Consider the following 17,271-nt stretch of genomic DNA (forward strand, 5'->3'; position numbering starts at 1 on the left):
GAAGCGAATAGAAAAATTCGAAAGAAAATAGCCCGATGGAGAGTCTTAATAGTGAAAGTTGCGAGTAAAGATTGTACTCAAGCAGAGTAGGACAACTGTTGATGGAGGTCAGTGGGAGAGCCCACCAACACTCAGTGGACCTAAATATTTGCTGCTACTACTGCGTCTGCTAGTCCAGATAAAGATGTTGGCGTGGGTGTGGTGGTGCCGACGACGATGCCGACAATGACTTTGACAATGACAATGAGAAGGTGGGTCAAACAGCTCGACAGTTGCAGCCTTGTCGATGGGTGACCTTTTGCATGTATGTTATGATTAAAAAACATAGATCGTTTAATTGGTAAGCCAGATTTTCAGCATCCGAGGAAGCAAATAAAAGTCGCACTGACGATGTCGCGCTGACACATACGAAATTGCCTAGTTGCATTTGAGGAGCCTCTACTGTATGAGGCGCGCGCTGATGAAAATCATGAAACAATATGACTGAATTTTGGTGCCAGTTAAGCATCGATATCCTTGTGAAATAAGGAGACAGCGCTTTTGAAATGGTACTGATAATGGTAGTGACGGACACGTGTGAGACAGCACCACCTGTTTACGTTATTTTTTTCCCTTGTATATTTGTGCCCTTTCCTCTATATCTTGCCTTTTCAACGGTATATATTTAAAACTGGGTCTATAAAATTTAGCTGGAAGTAGCGCTTGCCTTGTCTTCGGTGTCGGTGTTCTTTCGTGGGCTTAAGATAAACGTTACAAAACGCCAACTAGCCCGAACGAAAGTCCCTCTTCAAGTAAAGTACTCGCTGCACTCAAATTTTTGACAAGTAATGTCAAACAGAGAAAAAATAAAGGATACATTCAAATGGTTCGTGACAAGCATTAGAAAAGGATATCGAAGCAATGAACGCAATAGCTACACTGCGTACATAGAGAACTTAATTTAGAACGCTGGTTACATTAGGAATATTATATATTATATTAGTTATATTAGGTTATATTAGGAAGGTTAATACGTATAAAACGAAAGCTGTGATATATAGAGCAAAAAATAGAGTAGTAAGTGGTGACATCGAATTGCTTTTGGGAAATGACAAGATTGACATCGTGTCCAGTATAAAATCTCTCGGTGTCGTATTCTCGGAGACGCTGAATTGGGATATACAGGTTGACAGTGTTAGAGCAAAAATGAACAAATTAAATGGCTTGTTATGTAAACATAGGTTAACAATTCCCACACAAGTTAAAATGCTCATTTACAATGCATATATTGTACCTGTGGTCACTTATTGCCACACGGTTTGGGGAACGACGACAAAGTCTACTAAACAACGCCTTCTTGTTGCGCAAAAAAGAGCAATAAGGCTGATAGCTAATATACCGTGGAATGCTCACACAGAAGAATACTTCAGGCAGTATAATATTCTTAGAGTAACTACCCTGTATACATATTGGCTACTTTGCATTTACAAAACTGCTGTAACAATGAACAATGCCTTCATGATAACAATCTTTAAGCTATTGCGTCATGAACCTACTTATAATATACGGCACTCTAATCCATGGATCCTACCCCTAAGCCGCACCAAATACCGCACACAGTCATTATCTTGGAATCTACCCAAATACCTAAATATTCTCGATGGTAATAACGTTAATATTCGAATGTTTTCTACAACAACTTATATAGAATTGATGCATCTTCTTGAGCCTTCGACCGAATAGGCTCATCTAAGTAGCAATTTTACAATGAAATGTCACGATGTAATATTTTCACTGTATTTTTTTTGCCTTTACATTAGAATTGTGTAATGGTACTTGTGTGGAATTGTGTAATTGTATATATTTAAAATTGTATAACAATGTTTTTAACGATTTGAATTTCTGTAGTTGTGTACATTTTTCAAACTGTCGCGTTGCGTTTGTGCTCTAATCTCATAACTGCTAAGTGGGGCGTAAGGGGTCTTCAAGCTGCATATGGCAGCTTCTTCCCTTCCGTCCTCTCTCATTGTGTACTTTGTTTGTGTACTTTGCTTGAGAGAAATAAAACATGTCACATGTCACACATGTCACATGTCACATGTCACAAAAGAATTGGCATTAAAGGTGCATATGTAACTAAAATATTCCATCAAAGAATGCAGCAAATTTTTTTCCAAAAATTGAGTAAATAACAGCTTGGGTATAAGCAGCAGGGCTGATTTTATCCAGGAGATAAAATAGGGCTAGAATTTGCAAGCACTGGCTTCCACTTCGGAAACATTTAGTATTTTGGGCATCACGCCACGTCTGTCCCACAAAATGTTTGTATGCAACCAAACGTGTGATTCTTTCAATGATGTATTGAGGAGAAACTTTTGATCTTGCGAGTTTTTTTTATTGAGCCTTAGCTTTTCCTATGAGCTAGGGAATGAAAAGTGATGCGTTAACAGCTGTCAGTCACAACATCGCGTTTTTATTTTACCTAAAGAGGCCTACTGTTGGTAGTGTTGTTCATTTTTAAACATCTCTAACACTAATAGAAAGAAGAACAAAGGAGAACGACACAACGAGAGAAGTTAGAAATCACTGTTCGCCTGGTCGTTTTTCTGTGTCCTTTTTTTTGTTCTCATAGTAAGTATCTGATTATAATTTGCCAACATAACCTGCCGGGGCGACCTTATTTTCAGAATCGTGCGTAAAAGTTTGGATCAGAGACGGCGATTATATAAAATGACGGAGAAACGTCGGGTTGGCCCTTTTGCCTAGTGCATCAAAACGATTGCAAGCGCACTAGAAGAATACGGAATATATGTGCAAAGGGTGACACACGCCAACTAGGTGTACATAGGACGAACTGAGAAAAAGTTTACAGCAGGAGTGGTGGATATCTTTTATAGAAGTTCCTCTCCCAGTCCTAATGGAAGGGCTGTAGATAGTGCTCATGTATGAAGTGAAATGTTGCACTTTTTTTGTATAAATTAGGCTATTACTTCCTGGAAAGCAGCTGTGTATAAAGTCTCCGAGGTGTTGTGGATAAACATTTGTTTATATATATTCTTTGCCGACCGATTGGATCGTGGTGCTCCTGGCACATTGGAGTGTGTTTAAGGGATAAATGTGTCTGTACCAGGCAACCATTGGCAGCGGCTTGTGGATCTGCATCATTTTCAGGTGGACACAGTGGAAAAATTGGACGTAATAAAAAAGTTCGGGGGGTATTTTATCCGTTGGTGCATGCAGCCTTGCGTTAATCGTTGCCCGGTTGGACGAAACAAAAGTGAAGCCTGGAAGCGAGAAAACTTCCAGGCGCTTTGAAACAAATCTTCGTGATCCTTGAATAAACGTTTTTGGACTCAATTATGTTTGGGCAAACTTTCTACAAACTGTATCGTAGTCAAATGATCAGTTTCCAATTGTCATTTAATGACTAATAAAAAAACTGACTAGTTCCGAAAAGTAAGGAAAAGGTTTGTATTTGCTCCACCATCACTATACGGCTGGGATTTGTGCGCTTCAAACACAAAGAATAAACCTCGGCAGGCTTCCTTCATGAGATGGCTCTACACAAATATCGTAGCCGCCAAGTGTGTCATAAAAGGACCCACACAATCTTGGAAAAAAAATGGAATTCGTTCTCTTAGCAGGTCTGGTTACGAAGAGGCAAGTGGGTCGGAGATAGCCACCCAATTCGAATTTACCCTCGTCATATTTAGCGCTTAAATTTCTGTGGTCGCAGCGTTAAACAAAGCTTCCCTTTGTTTCATATGAAATGCTTATACTTTCTGTGGGATATGGTGCCGATGTACCCAAATACCGCCTCCTTAGCGCGACCAACAACGTGTGCTTTCAATAATGAAAGTAACCTCAAATAACTTTTTTCATTCTACCTTAGTATGATGCGCGGAAATGTGGGCAGTAAATTGTTGGGGAACCAAATCAATGGCTTGAGGAGGATAATTCACACCATAACTCGGAAATAGCAGCGATGTTGCTACGTTTTTAGAAGGGGGACGGGCTTTCGCCTGGAAGGTTTTGTGGAAGTTCCAGGTTCCGGTTCTGAAAAAGATCTTCGGAACCTCCGATGTTTGGCAACCGCCAAATTTACGACGCTGCGTCTAACAATTACTGACGCCATCCTGTCTGTTCATTATATGATTACACTCTTAGAGGTACCATGGGACTGTATGCTGTGGGGGCAATTGTGTTGGCCGGTGAATTGTGTTGCCCTGTTGGCCGGTGTAATGCGTAGGCAAAATCGCTTTTCTGCACGATGATTCTGCACAACCAATGTATTGCATAGAAGCAGCAGTAAGTGTTCATCTATGCGCTGAAAAAGCGGTGACCGCAAGGAATTACTGAACGACAAAAAAGTATCACGACAGATATCTTCTCTGCCATGAATTGTTGGAAGGAATTTCCTGAAGATGACATCAAACAAGGGTGTAGAAAAGATATAGGAACAGAATAGAACCGTGGAATAGGAGACTTTATTTGATGAACCTAGTTTTACCCTTCCTCGTCACCATCCGGATTATGTGCGTTTGTTAGATGCTTGAAAACGTAACAGCATTTCATTTCTCCATAATGTACTACAGGAACATTCCCTTTTTAGAAGAAAAGAGTAGTTCTCACATTTTAGGAGCGTACACACGCGAATCAAAATTTTGAAGCGGATTTGCAATACGTGAAGACATTATAGTCCAATTGCAACAGAATTGATGTTAAGTAGGCCTATTAGTTAAGTCGTTTCAGTTATTTAGACATTCTTTTTGTAATATTTCTAAAAATAGCACCCCGAGAGAAGTGATTTCACCACGTCGCCTTCTGTGTGCTTTGAGAAATGTGGCTACCGGGGTTAGGATTTTCACCAAACTCTCATCAACGCGAACCTTAACGTTAGCAGAAATTTTCCGTTGCAGCGCTACCGTGATCATTCGTGTGCCCGCGACTGAAACAGCAAAATGTGTTAAAGAGCCTGTAAAACGTTTTCCTCAAAGCCACTTATACAGCATTGAGTTACACCCTATGAAGATTGCAAATAACATCCCAAGTTACAGTTGTGGTATCAGTTCGTGCAGATTTTTTTAATAGCAGGATCAGTTCTAAATGACTGCTCCACGTTGTCTTGTCAATGTCTTTCCTGTTAAAAGTTCAGATCTTATAGTTTGGCTGCAATAGGCAGAAAAAATGTAGGTGCATCTAAATATTTTTAATTTCCGGCTGACGTTGTAGTCGCAGCGTGAAGGGAGCGCATGCAACGGGAAGACACAGATTAAGGCAGACATTCTTATGTTCAAAAACTTCAAAGAGAACAAAAAACGGGGACAAAGATGAGCGACACACAAAAGCGCTTACTCGCAACTACCGGTTAGTTGAAAAAAAAAATTATACATGCACACACATCAAAGGTTAGACAAACATGGTGCCGATTAGGGCGTGCTCCTTCCCGTGAAGAGTTAAGGATGATTTGGTTACACACTTGTTATTAGGGTCCTTGATAAAGTAGGCCTCGACCAGTTCCCTGACAATCTGATCATTATGCCTGTAGAGCACCTATGACTCACCAAAGAAAGGGTGACACCCACACTTTTGACAATGAGCAGGAAGATTGGCGCCTGTCGCATTTGTCATAGTGGACGCATGCTCTTTCAGACGAACGTTTAGACAAGGTCCTGTCTGGCCCACATACACACACTTGCATGATAAGAGGATTCTGTAAACGACGCCTATCGCACAACGAACAAACGGCTGCGCATGGGTGACGCCACACTCGTTTCTCTTGTTCTTAGGACGATCCTTGTTATTAACAATGCGGCAGAGACTGCCCAGTTTTGTCAGATTATCAAGGAACTGGTCGAGGGCTACTTTATCAAGGAACATGATAACAAGCGTGTAAGCGAATTATCCATCACTCTTCACGGGAAGGAGCATGCGCTAATCGGCATTATGTTTGTCTAATCTGTGATTTGTGTTTATGTGTAAATTTTGTGTTTTTTTAATACACCGGTAGTTGCGAGTAAGCGCTTGTGTGTTTCGATCATGCACGAACTAGCCCAACTTGTGGTATTGCTTCATTCTTATGTGCCAGCGCAAAAATCCCAGGAATCATGTTGAGTAGCCGTGAAAACTACGATTTGAAAGAATAGGGGACGCGTAAATAAATGTCCGATTTTTAAATTTTAGTCCCGCTTTTTCACAAGACTGTAAAACGTTTGCCCCGAATTTTTACTAATACTGTATACCGACAGCCGTTAAAAAATATATATAAATTTCTGTAAGGCTTGACACGATGTGCGCGTAGTAGAAATTATTTGTGGTATCTAGGAAATGTGCAGTTAAATTAGTGCTCATTCCACGTTATCTAACGTTAGTTTAAACTGGTTAAAACGCAGATGAGTCTATGCATACGGCTATGCGTAGCAAAACACGTTCTTGTGTGGCTCGCTCCTGTAGCGTTTTAATATATGTGATGTGGTAATGATTCACCAAAACCCAAACACATCAAAAACTGCGTAATTGCGGCAAAACTCTGGGCCTCATGTATCGCATATTCTCAAAAATTACACATCAAAGTATGCGTAACAGCATACATAAATGCCACAAAGTATTTCCGGCTACTGCGAAAAGCTAATATTACTTTTTAAGCAGCATTCCGAGACTTTCCTTTACACAAACCTTTTGGTGTGAGTAAATTACGCCTCCATAAATGTGCGGTTGGTGCACAGCTGCAAGACATAAAAGTTGCTTTTGTCTCCTTCATATTTGCAAGAAGACGCGCGTTCAACTTTTATTGGCACAGTGTTATGGCCAATACAGAAAAATCTTGGTCTTACGAGTGCCACATTAACGAATTTATCAAATACACCTATATTTTAAGAATGCCCGAAAGATTGCCTATATTATCAATGTAAAAATGTTTCAGAACATGAAATACAATATCGCGCATATTTGAGAATACCATATGTAATTTATTTCCACCCTTATATTTCAAGGAACATAAGTACTCCAAATCTGCCTAGAAATAATACCACCGCAACTCTCACGTGGAAAAGAAACACCGTTTCGGTGTGTATTCCATGAGTGCGGTTGTTATCATCTTCACCATGTCACCCACCAACGACTGGTGCCACGACAAGGCTGTAGATTAATGTGCAGTAGCCTTGAAGGTCTTGGCGTGTTTGCCTCTTTTCTCTGTAGTTTTGTTGGCTGACGATGGCTCGTCTGTCGCTCGTTCTTCGCACTAATCACGGATGTGGGGAAGTATTTTTTTCTTGTACGTTACTTTGCTTCGAAGTTAGTGCGAGATATAAAGATGAATGCAGCTAGCGACAAAGCAAAGAACAGATGGCGTTCGTTGCCTTTTGCGACTATGAGGATGCGAATTAAAATGAATGTGGTTCATCGAACACGAAAGAAGATAACATTGTGTCGAACATTGACGTTTTAGTGCACATGAACAAATTCTGCATTTGCATTGCTCAGTGCTATGAAGTTCCAGATGTGGTATTGTGCAAGGTGGAATATTTAGAGGTATACGTAATTGGTCGTGCGTGGTGCACGCGCGAGAAGAAAATAACTGATTTGTATAAAAACGTAGCTTTGTAGCTAGCACGAACTTCGTATTTGAGAGTTCGCCTGTCTGCTCATGCGTCCACTGCTAACGTATGTCATTTTCATTCCAAGGCTTGAGCCTTGCTTATAACCGTAGTTTTTTATTACAACAGTATTTAGAAATAAGGAATGATTTTCGGTGGTCCAGCGTGAATCGTAACATCGAGGTTTTACTGTATACGTAGATGCCTTGTCCCGCCGTTCCTCCTGTGCGTTCTGACATAATTGTCGTTCCTGTAATAAAAAAAGACCCCGTTCAACACACACAGGGGCCGCCGTAACAAAAAAGCGCCTGCGCTACTCACGGAGAAAATTGCGAAGCCGCAAAAAAATTATCACGCGGTTCACGAGGCAACCTACGACTGCGATGATGACGCTTGAAGAAACTCTGTCCAGCAAGGGCCGCCCAATAATACTTTCGTAACTAAAATTTCGAAATACAGATAAGCAGCCGTTTACTATTGCTAGACAGGCAGTTATATGCTTTGTTATAGTATACAGCAACACTTTTGCATCGTGAGCATTATTAGCGAGATGCTGAAGGGGAAGGTTGCTTCCACACAAGGTATGGTTGCTCACCTCACATCAGGGGTAGAGTATGCTTGATCTCGGTGCGAATCTGTAGGCTCATGGTTTCAGAACTTTATTGCACATTACGATGCGGGACGACATACTAAGCCCTAGTAGACGACGGGCGAGTACATCAAGCAAGCCAAGGTGAAAAAGGCTAACCAACTTTAAATGACACTGGTCGTAACGGGCATGTCGAGGAAGCACTAGGAATGAAGCTGGGACAGGGTTACGCCGAGAGCACGACGCAAGTTCATCAGCATATCAACGGGAGGTGATAATGCCCTTTTAATGCCACATTGCCTGAAAGTGGAAGCGTCTATTCTTTGTGACGGAAGCAAAAATGCTTTAGCGTAAACAACATTTGGTGCCGTTTCTTCCTCTTACGTGACATTTTCGGTAGCTTCTATAAAATTTGCTTTGGGGCGTACAAACATTGATTTGCCGCAACCGCTGCATACCACACCTCTAATGTGACTCACAATGCTACCGTTGTTAAGCCCGCTGGACAAGAGGCGGTAAAGTGGGATTGCACGGTTCATAAAACGCAATTTCTAAAATATCCTCTGGTCGTTATGAGGGGCAGAATGATGTGTGTAATCGCACGGCCTATGTTTGCTCAGCAAGTCTGCTGCCATGGATTCAAAAATTCATTCAAAAAATTGTCTTCTTTCATACAGAAGGCGGTGCCACTTTTGGAGTGCTTATTATGAGCAGATATTTAACAGAAAATATTTCATTATGTCATTCTTATACACGGTAATGCTTTCTACGGACAGGACGCAATGCAGATGTTGGTTTTTCCTGTCGGCGAAAAATTAACCGTGCTCGTCCTAAATGAAAACGTAAAGCAAGCGTGGTTTTATGGCTAACACGCATTTTTCCACGGCAGCTGATGAAAATATTTATCTAACTAAACCTAAAAGTAGATTTATGTGTTTATGTGATGAAAGACCCCGCTAGCATCACACATGTATAATTGTGCACAAAACATAAAGGATGCTCATACTAACGCGTAAGACGTGAACGTACCGAAGCCATACGGAACCTCTACGAATATCAAGAAGGTTTAAGTCCACGATTGCAGCGGATTCGGTTCTTCTCTGCTGCCACATTGAGCTTTATCCAATCATTGTTGTTAAAGTACGAGCTGCTTTTATTTTGCGTGAAATTTATAGTCATTGGACATCGCCTTGGAGGGGCGTTCGCTCTGACGTACTTTTCTCATTTCTGACAAGCATTGCCAGGATTGCGGCGAACGCTGGAGTTCTTTTTAAATGCAGAGCATTTCAGTAACTCACGATGTCACCGGCGTTGACGTCCGTAGCCGTAGTCCGCACCCCTCCCCATACACTATATAAAAAAATAATAAGCGGCGCCCGTTTCGATCCCTCGACCGTGCGGGCGGAACGCAATGTACATGGTGCTCTACCCACTGCGATACAAAGCTGACACAGAATGGGAGGCTACGAACGCGCCTTATATCCTTGACTCATTCAAACTACGTCAGAAAGCTGCTGATTCAACTTATTTACTACCACCAACTCCCCAAACACTAAAGATTAATGCAGTAAACCCACCCCCTATACGACGCATTTACTCGAGTCCCCCTCGCGGGGAGATGGGCCCATTTACGATGGCAGTGCAACGCCGGCACGTGCGGGGAGAAATGCACAAAGAGAACAGAACTCCCGCTGGCGCAGTCTCAGGCAGGAGGCGCGCTAGCACTGAGAAGGTGGGAAATTTGAATTGCATGGGGTGGTAGCAGTAAGCGGATAACGGCGGTACAGGCCACTATGGCGAATCACTGCTCTGCATTTCCGACTGCTCTGCATTTCCTCACATTGAGTGGAACGGCTTCTAATTTTTTGCCAATCTTGGCCAATCTTTCTATGTGAGTTTGGTTGCATGACAAACGTGCGCCGGTGACGCTGGGCGCTCACCGCTAGGAACACAGATACGAGCGCAAGGCACTTTCTTGGATTTTTTATAACACCGGGTTGCCGCTGCATTCTTGGCCAATCTCCCTAAGTGGGTATGCTTGGCATGACAAACGTGCGCAGGGGGCGCTTGGCGGTCGTCGAGAAGCAGGTACACACGAGCGCTAGACATTTCCTTAATTTTGTTAACTGCCAGGCGGTCGTCGCGAGGCCTTTGCTCATGTCCGCACGCTCATGTACTCGCTATCGGCAATGTCTTGGTATTTACTGCCGACATAAAAAATTATGGCTTTCTAAGAAGCTTCGTTGGTAAACAATACTGGGGAAATTCACACCGAATAATCAAATGTCCAGTACGCGAGGAACGTGGTAACAGTCGATCACCAGAGTAATGGTGCTCCTATTTAACTAGTCAATGTGACCATATATTCCTTTCATATAGAATTATCTTGGCTTATTGGTAGGGTAACAGTAATGTAAAATTTTTTACTGCTTCCATTTTTGTTACCTTTTCATGATTCCGCAGTCTTTGCAGATCCATATATGTAAAAAAATGTATGAGATATCTATCCAGTTATATACAAAATACATACAATCATCTATAAAATATATAAATGTGTATTTGAGAGGTATATATACTTGTTTTTGCGCTCACGAGCACGTGCCCACCTACCCACTTACTGGTTGGCAGAACAGATCATTCGTGACCTATCCGTTGGCCTACACAATATCCCGTTGATTATCTCTACCATAGTTTGTTAAGGGGCTTATCTGTATGTTGCTAAGCCAACATATATTGCACGATCAGGTCAGCTGTTTTAAGTTTTATTTTAATAAAGGGCGCTCTAAAAAACCGAGCCGATTTTGCATTTTTTTATCAACGACCTTTTTATAAAAAGCTACTTCAAGCATTCCGAACAGTTTATGAGGGCTGACACAACAGAGCAACGCAAAACTGTTTTACACGCACTTTTTAATCCAAAGCGCACAAAATTGGATATTACTCGTTTGGTCGAAGATATGTCAGCAGGGCTTTGGATGGGAAGTAGGATGTCGCAGCAGTTGATGTGCTGTGTAGTTGTTTTGTCTGTCAAGAGTAAACACATTTACATTGTGTACAGCTGCTTTTTCCAGCTGGGAACTCCTGTCTCAGGACCTTAATTACTAAAATCGAGTGTTTCAAGCGAGCATTATGCGTTGTTACTAAGACATATTTTTACTGTCCAACATTACGTGAGCATCTGCGTTTACAACCACTTCTCTATAGATAGCGGCGCAAAATCAATTACGCGTTCGGAGATGTACTACCCCTTCGTAAGCTAACTGCTGCTACTCATGCCGGCAAAATCGTCACATCGTGAGAAAAGTTTCGGATACATATTTTGTCCCTTGGAGAGCAGAAGCTTTTTAAAAATTGGTTTCTTTCAATAGTTTTTGGATGGATCACTCCACGTCAATTTCTGTCCCGAGACACCACAACCGTACCAAGCACATCTAGCGTACCATGTTCGAGTAACAAAATCAGCTACCTTCTGGTCAATCAAATAACTAATTCATACTATTCATTTTCTTGTGCTCCAGAAGTGGTTTTGTGCTGATCCACTAAGAACTCACTACAGCGCCGTGTTAGGACTAGCCCTGGGAATCCTTAACATAGTATCTGCGTCCCTGCATCAGTTTAGGACAAACAGGTCCTTATTATTTCCGATCACCAAACTGTGTTGAGCACCAATGGGAATCGCTAAGCGCGCATATCAATACCTATGGAAAATGTGTTAACCTCTTGTACTTGGAGAAACGTGTAGGTTATCAAAATAGCCGATCCTAAAGAAAGACTTCCTAATTTTTTGAGCACTGGCAACTAGTGGTAATAGTTGCTACCTTCACTGCTTACTCGAAATCACGGGTCGTGATGTGATTATTGCTGTCTATGCTAGGAACACTCATTATTACTTCTTGGTAGTGATGTATATTTCTTCTACTCCCACATAAAGCCGGTCTCTCTTTCACCGGTGTACAAGTTTCAGCTGATATGAAAACGAGCCCGTGCAATGCCCTTCCCACTTTCGGAACTCCTGACGACTGTAGAGGTCTATGCAACGGCAATTAAAAAAATAAGAAGCTAAATCGGACTATGCTATATACAACAATGGCGAAGAAGAAGGAAGTGATTGGATGCAGATTTTGAATGGAGAGTAGAGGCCTGTAAGAGTTTGGCATACAGCTGACGCCTTACATTGAAGAAATGGCGAAGAAGAGAAGAAAAGAAGTAAAAAATAAGAGAAAAATCGAATAGAAACAGAGAACAGAGTTACTCGGGGAAAATAAAGGTGGGGAGTTTCGCTGCGGGAAAAGTGCAGATGAGGGTTTGTGGACATATAGCTGACAACTCTAAGGACACAGATCAGACCTGAGGCTAACAAACAGGACGAATTACGGGTACACCGGAAAGTAACCATTTGGTTGCTATCAGAAAGTGAAAAAAGGTTCACTGAGCCATACAAATACACTAAATGAATGTAAATAGGGAAAATTAATACGCATACAATAACAAGGTCACTTGTGGGGGGGGGGTAAAAAACTTAAGGGCATTAAGAATAATAAAATACCTCTGGGAAACAAAAATATTTACACATACAGAAGGGACCACACGATGAAACAACAGTTCAAGTGTGATACTGTGAGTAGAAAAATATGTTTATTGAAAGTTTGCTTCTGCCCACGGTGAGAACAAAAACAGATGCATTGAAATTTGAATGCAGCTCACTCTGGAAAACAAGACGTGAACTTGTGTCTGTGTCTTGTGTCTTCAAGTGGTAGCCACACACACACACACACACACACACACACACACACACACACACACACACACACACACACACACACACACACACACACACACACACACACACACACACACACACACACACACACACACACACACACACACACACACACACACACACACACACACACACACACACGCACACACACACACACACACACACACACACACACACACACACGCACACACACACAAGCACACACACACACACACACACACACACACACACACACACACACACACACACACACACACATACACACACACACACACACACGCACACACACACACACACACACACACACACGCACACACACACAAGCACACACACACACACACACACACACACACACACACACGCACACACAAGCACACCTCTTCACACTTCGATTGAAATTAACATGCCTTCGACGTTATTTCATGTGCCTATTTCTTGGTGAAATGCCACAAGCACATTTACTTATCTGGCTTTATTGCCTGTCAAATCATTATGTTCTGTAACAACGCACAGAAGTGACAAAACTGGAAATACTGTTTTCTATCATGATATATGGGCAGCAAACTGTAACTATACACACTTACCTTTGGCTCGACCTAAAATGAAGGTTTCACGGGCACCTTCCTAAATCTCACCATCTGTGATTAAACTATCTGCAAAGCACGCACGCTATTTACATTCGGTGCATTTCAAGCGATGCTTTATAAATGAAGCATTCATGAGAACTAAGTAAAATGTGTTGTCTTTTTACGACGCGTTCTGAAACAACTCTCGCGCCAAAGGCATGCAATATTTTCATCTCTTAGGCCAATACTAAGCTCCGAAAGTAGTAAACAAGCGAAAAATTTCGGGATAGAGGGAAACATTTATGAGAAACATTTTGGCTATATTTTTCTTCGCTATCATTTTTTATTCTTAATCCTACGCAAAACATTGTATGAGCAATGCGTTATCAGCTTGTTCAACAAAGATAAGCGCAAAACATCATCGTCACCTCAGATATCCTTAGCTACGGCTAATTTATAGAGTTAGAAAGTTTGGCATGAAAGTTCCAGAGTTCTCCCGGTTAAAGTACGACATCATGCATTTTCTTTAACAGAAAGCCATGCCCCTCTCCGGTTTCTATTATAACTTGAGTAGTCAAAAGAGCCGCACGTACAAGCGCCGCATCCGTGCACATACAGAGTGTAAGCTTGCAACCTTGCTTCAGCGAACAATATTTTAGTTGCGAAGCTCCTCTTCCTCGGGCCCTGTCCCGGCCATACACGGCACAGTGTATACGGCACATGGATGATGATTGTGGCAGGATCCCTCTAGGGACTGGCCAACCAAAGACTGGCCGAAAAGGTCATAACGTTCAACGCGTTCGTTGCTACCCAACATGTAGAAGAGGAAGAAGAGATTGTCGCTCGTCGGCGGCGAGCTCAAGACTTGCTCGGGCCCTGTCCCGTCCCTCGTTGCTACCGTACACGGCGGAATTATAATGATTGTGGCAGGATCCCCCTCGGGATTGGCCCACCAAAGATTGGCCGAAGAGGTCAACTCGTTCAACGCGTTCGTTGCTACGGGACAACAAGGAGGGGAAGACGAAGAGGTTGTCGTTCGTCGCCTGCGAGCTGAAGACACGTACCGGGGGCACACGACACAAGACGTTCTGCAGAAGGCGCAGGCCAAGGGGTCAAAAATGTCACGCACTGAATTCGCCAACTTAACCACGGTATTCTCATCGTCCCAAACATGACCTACATAATCCCACAAACATCTACGTCGTCGACGGGCTCTTCAACGGAGCGGTGAAAGCTTGTCGTATCGAGGTTTTATATGATGTGTGGGCGAATGTTTCGCGGTTTTACCGATAAGCATTTTAGCTTCGCCCCTCTTATCATCATTCGCTTCGTGGAGATTGCGGGTTTTTTGGTCAATGTTGAAAATAACCTTTCTTGCTCACCTTCTGCACCTCGGACCAGTACTTCTTCATACAAAAGGCATCTGAGCCAACCAAAATTTTGAATGCTGGAGCTTCGTGTATGATAAGCCTGTTTATTGTTTGCAAGAGTTTGCGGGTGTGACGTTCAGATCATACCACGCTAGCTAGCACATGCTGAATCACACCGGAAATATAAATTTGATTTTTGAAAGTTGTACTTTGTAAAGTAGGATTAGACGAAATTTCATAAACCTCCTCCGGTTCATTATTCTTGCCAAAAACGTGCACAGCCTTCTCCATCAAAATACGTTTGATTAAAAAGAACTCCTTCCTTGATAAAAAAAAACGGAGACGAACGAAATTGCTTTAGTGACACATCTGCAAGGTTCATACGTTGAATAATGTACATCAACAAATAGCGCAGTAGTATCGTGCTTCGTATTCGTTCGAAACGTTTGAAATATGTGGTAGGGACATTTTTAGTCCTGTAGAAGCAGGTTCTACTGTCAGAAGCCGAAGCAGTTGCCGGGAATATTGTCACGTAACCAAAGACGACGCAGCTGTCCTAAACAAAAAAACAAGTTGATTGGAGCTAATTTGTGCCCCCCTAGCAATTCAAAGATTACACAGGCCGCGAAACAGCAGTCAACAAATTGACGTACGTAGACTGGTGTCGACGATTCGAGTTCAAGCCGCGGCGTCTGCTCCGCAGGCTTTTATCTTTAGGCGCGAGTGTTTCTCGAACCATCGATTTACATCCAGAACAAGGAACATTATTCTAGGCGGTTCCCGTTAGTTCGGAATGCTCTCCCTATCAGAAGAGATAACACATGCGGCATAGAGAGAACGAATGGAACAAGCGCTTCCCTTCGCACACAGAAAACACAGACCGGCGCAGCTGGGCGGTAAAAGCAAAACATAAACAAACTCAATGCAATGGTTCGCGGCAATATCATCGGAGCCCTGTCGCACTTTTTCGGTCTGATGTCGATGGACATGTCACTTGGATGTGTTAAAAGCAGGCGCTTTGTATTCTAAATTTTGATTAAGGTGAATAAGCACCCTGCATGTCACCTATAACTTGCTTCGGAAAGCGTGGTGCCTCAAGTGTCGTGCGCAGGACAAAGCATCGGAGACGAACTTTCACAGAGAAGTTGACGGGATATTTTTAGGCCACCAATTACCATCGGCGACTCAACCTTAAATTGGTAGTTTTCCCATTTATATCCTAGTTTTTAATTTTAGGTGTATATTGTAAGAGGCATACAAATTTTAAGTACGTTTTTTGATATTAGACAATGACCAACAAAAGATTTTAGGCTCTGTAGTCGTCCTTGTACACAGCAGGTTCTGCCCGTTTTAATTTGGAATTTATGATTCGCGTATTAGGATAATTAAAACATTCACTGAAAGATATGTATATATAATTTCAACGACATTGGTATCATTATTTGATTGTTGCGTATCGTCTTATTCCTTCTGAAGGTCAGGGCTTTTGAGAGTCTCCTAATTGTTGGCCCACAGATGTATATAACGATATTTTCTGATATTGAACTTCTTCCCACTTTAAAGATATGCTTTTAATATGTCCAGACTATTTTAAGCACCTTTTATCCATTTGTGGGGCTCCGCTGTAGTAACGTTAGGTGAGATTTCACTGAAAGGTTTATTCTTTTTATCCTCGCTTTTGAAGATATTATTACAAACTAATTTTCTGAAACACGTTTACTCTGCAGAAATATATCTGCCTAGGTATGTCAAGAAGCCAGTCTTTGTGGCGGTGCTTTGGATTTCCGAACATGACTCGAGATGAGCGAGGGTAATCGCGGTAAAAAAATCATTTTGTCAGAGAAAGTGATAGCTTTCTCGACACAATTTAACGTGTAGCACAGTTCTTCGTGAGGACAGTGTGAATAACCAAACTACACTCATTACTAAAAACGATAGAAGTATGCAGAAGGTGAGAGTCGATAAATAAGACCGGAGAATCTAAACTGGCATACAATTATTTATGAACAGTAACAAATATTTCGAAATCGCTGGCCTAATCTCATCGAAGGCGGGATGGTTGTGTCAGCATATTGGATGATCCTAATTAGCAAGTGCAACTCGCCGACATCTCGGTAGATGGTACCATTCGGATTGAAGACGTGCCTTCTACCTCGGTACCAATTAAAATGGTTAGCAGCCCGCTAACACACACCTTTACGCATTTTGAAATTTTATGTGCATGTCCCGGCATGCAGTGCTAAAGGTATAAGGTGATGACTTTTTTACACCGCTTCATGCATATCTTTTAAAGGCTCGCTAACTGAAGCGTTTTCAATAGTTTCTACCCGAATGGGTTTACATCGACAAAAAAAAACATTCGACAGATTCGAAGGAGAAACAGAATCAAAAT

Source organism: Haemaphysalis longicornis, unplaced genomic scaffold (assembly GCF_048455015.1).
Source record: "Haemaphysalis longicornis isolate Haplotype H1 unplaced genomic scaffold, Haemaphysalis longicornis Haplotype H1 scaffold_8, whole genome shotgun sequence".
Lineage (NCBI taxonomy): Eukaryota > Metazoa > Arthropoda > Arachnida > Ixodida > Ixodidae > Haemaphysalis > Haemaphysalis longicornis.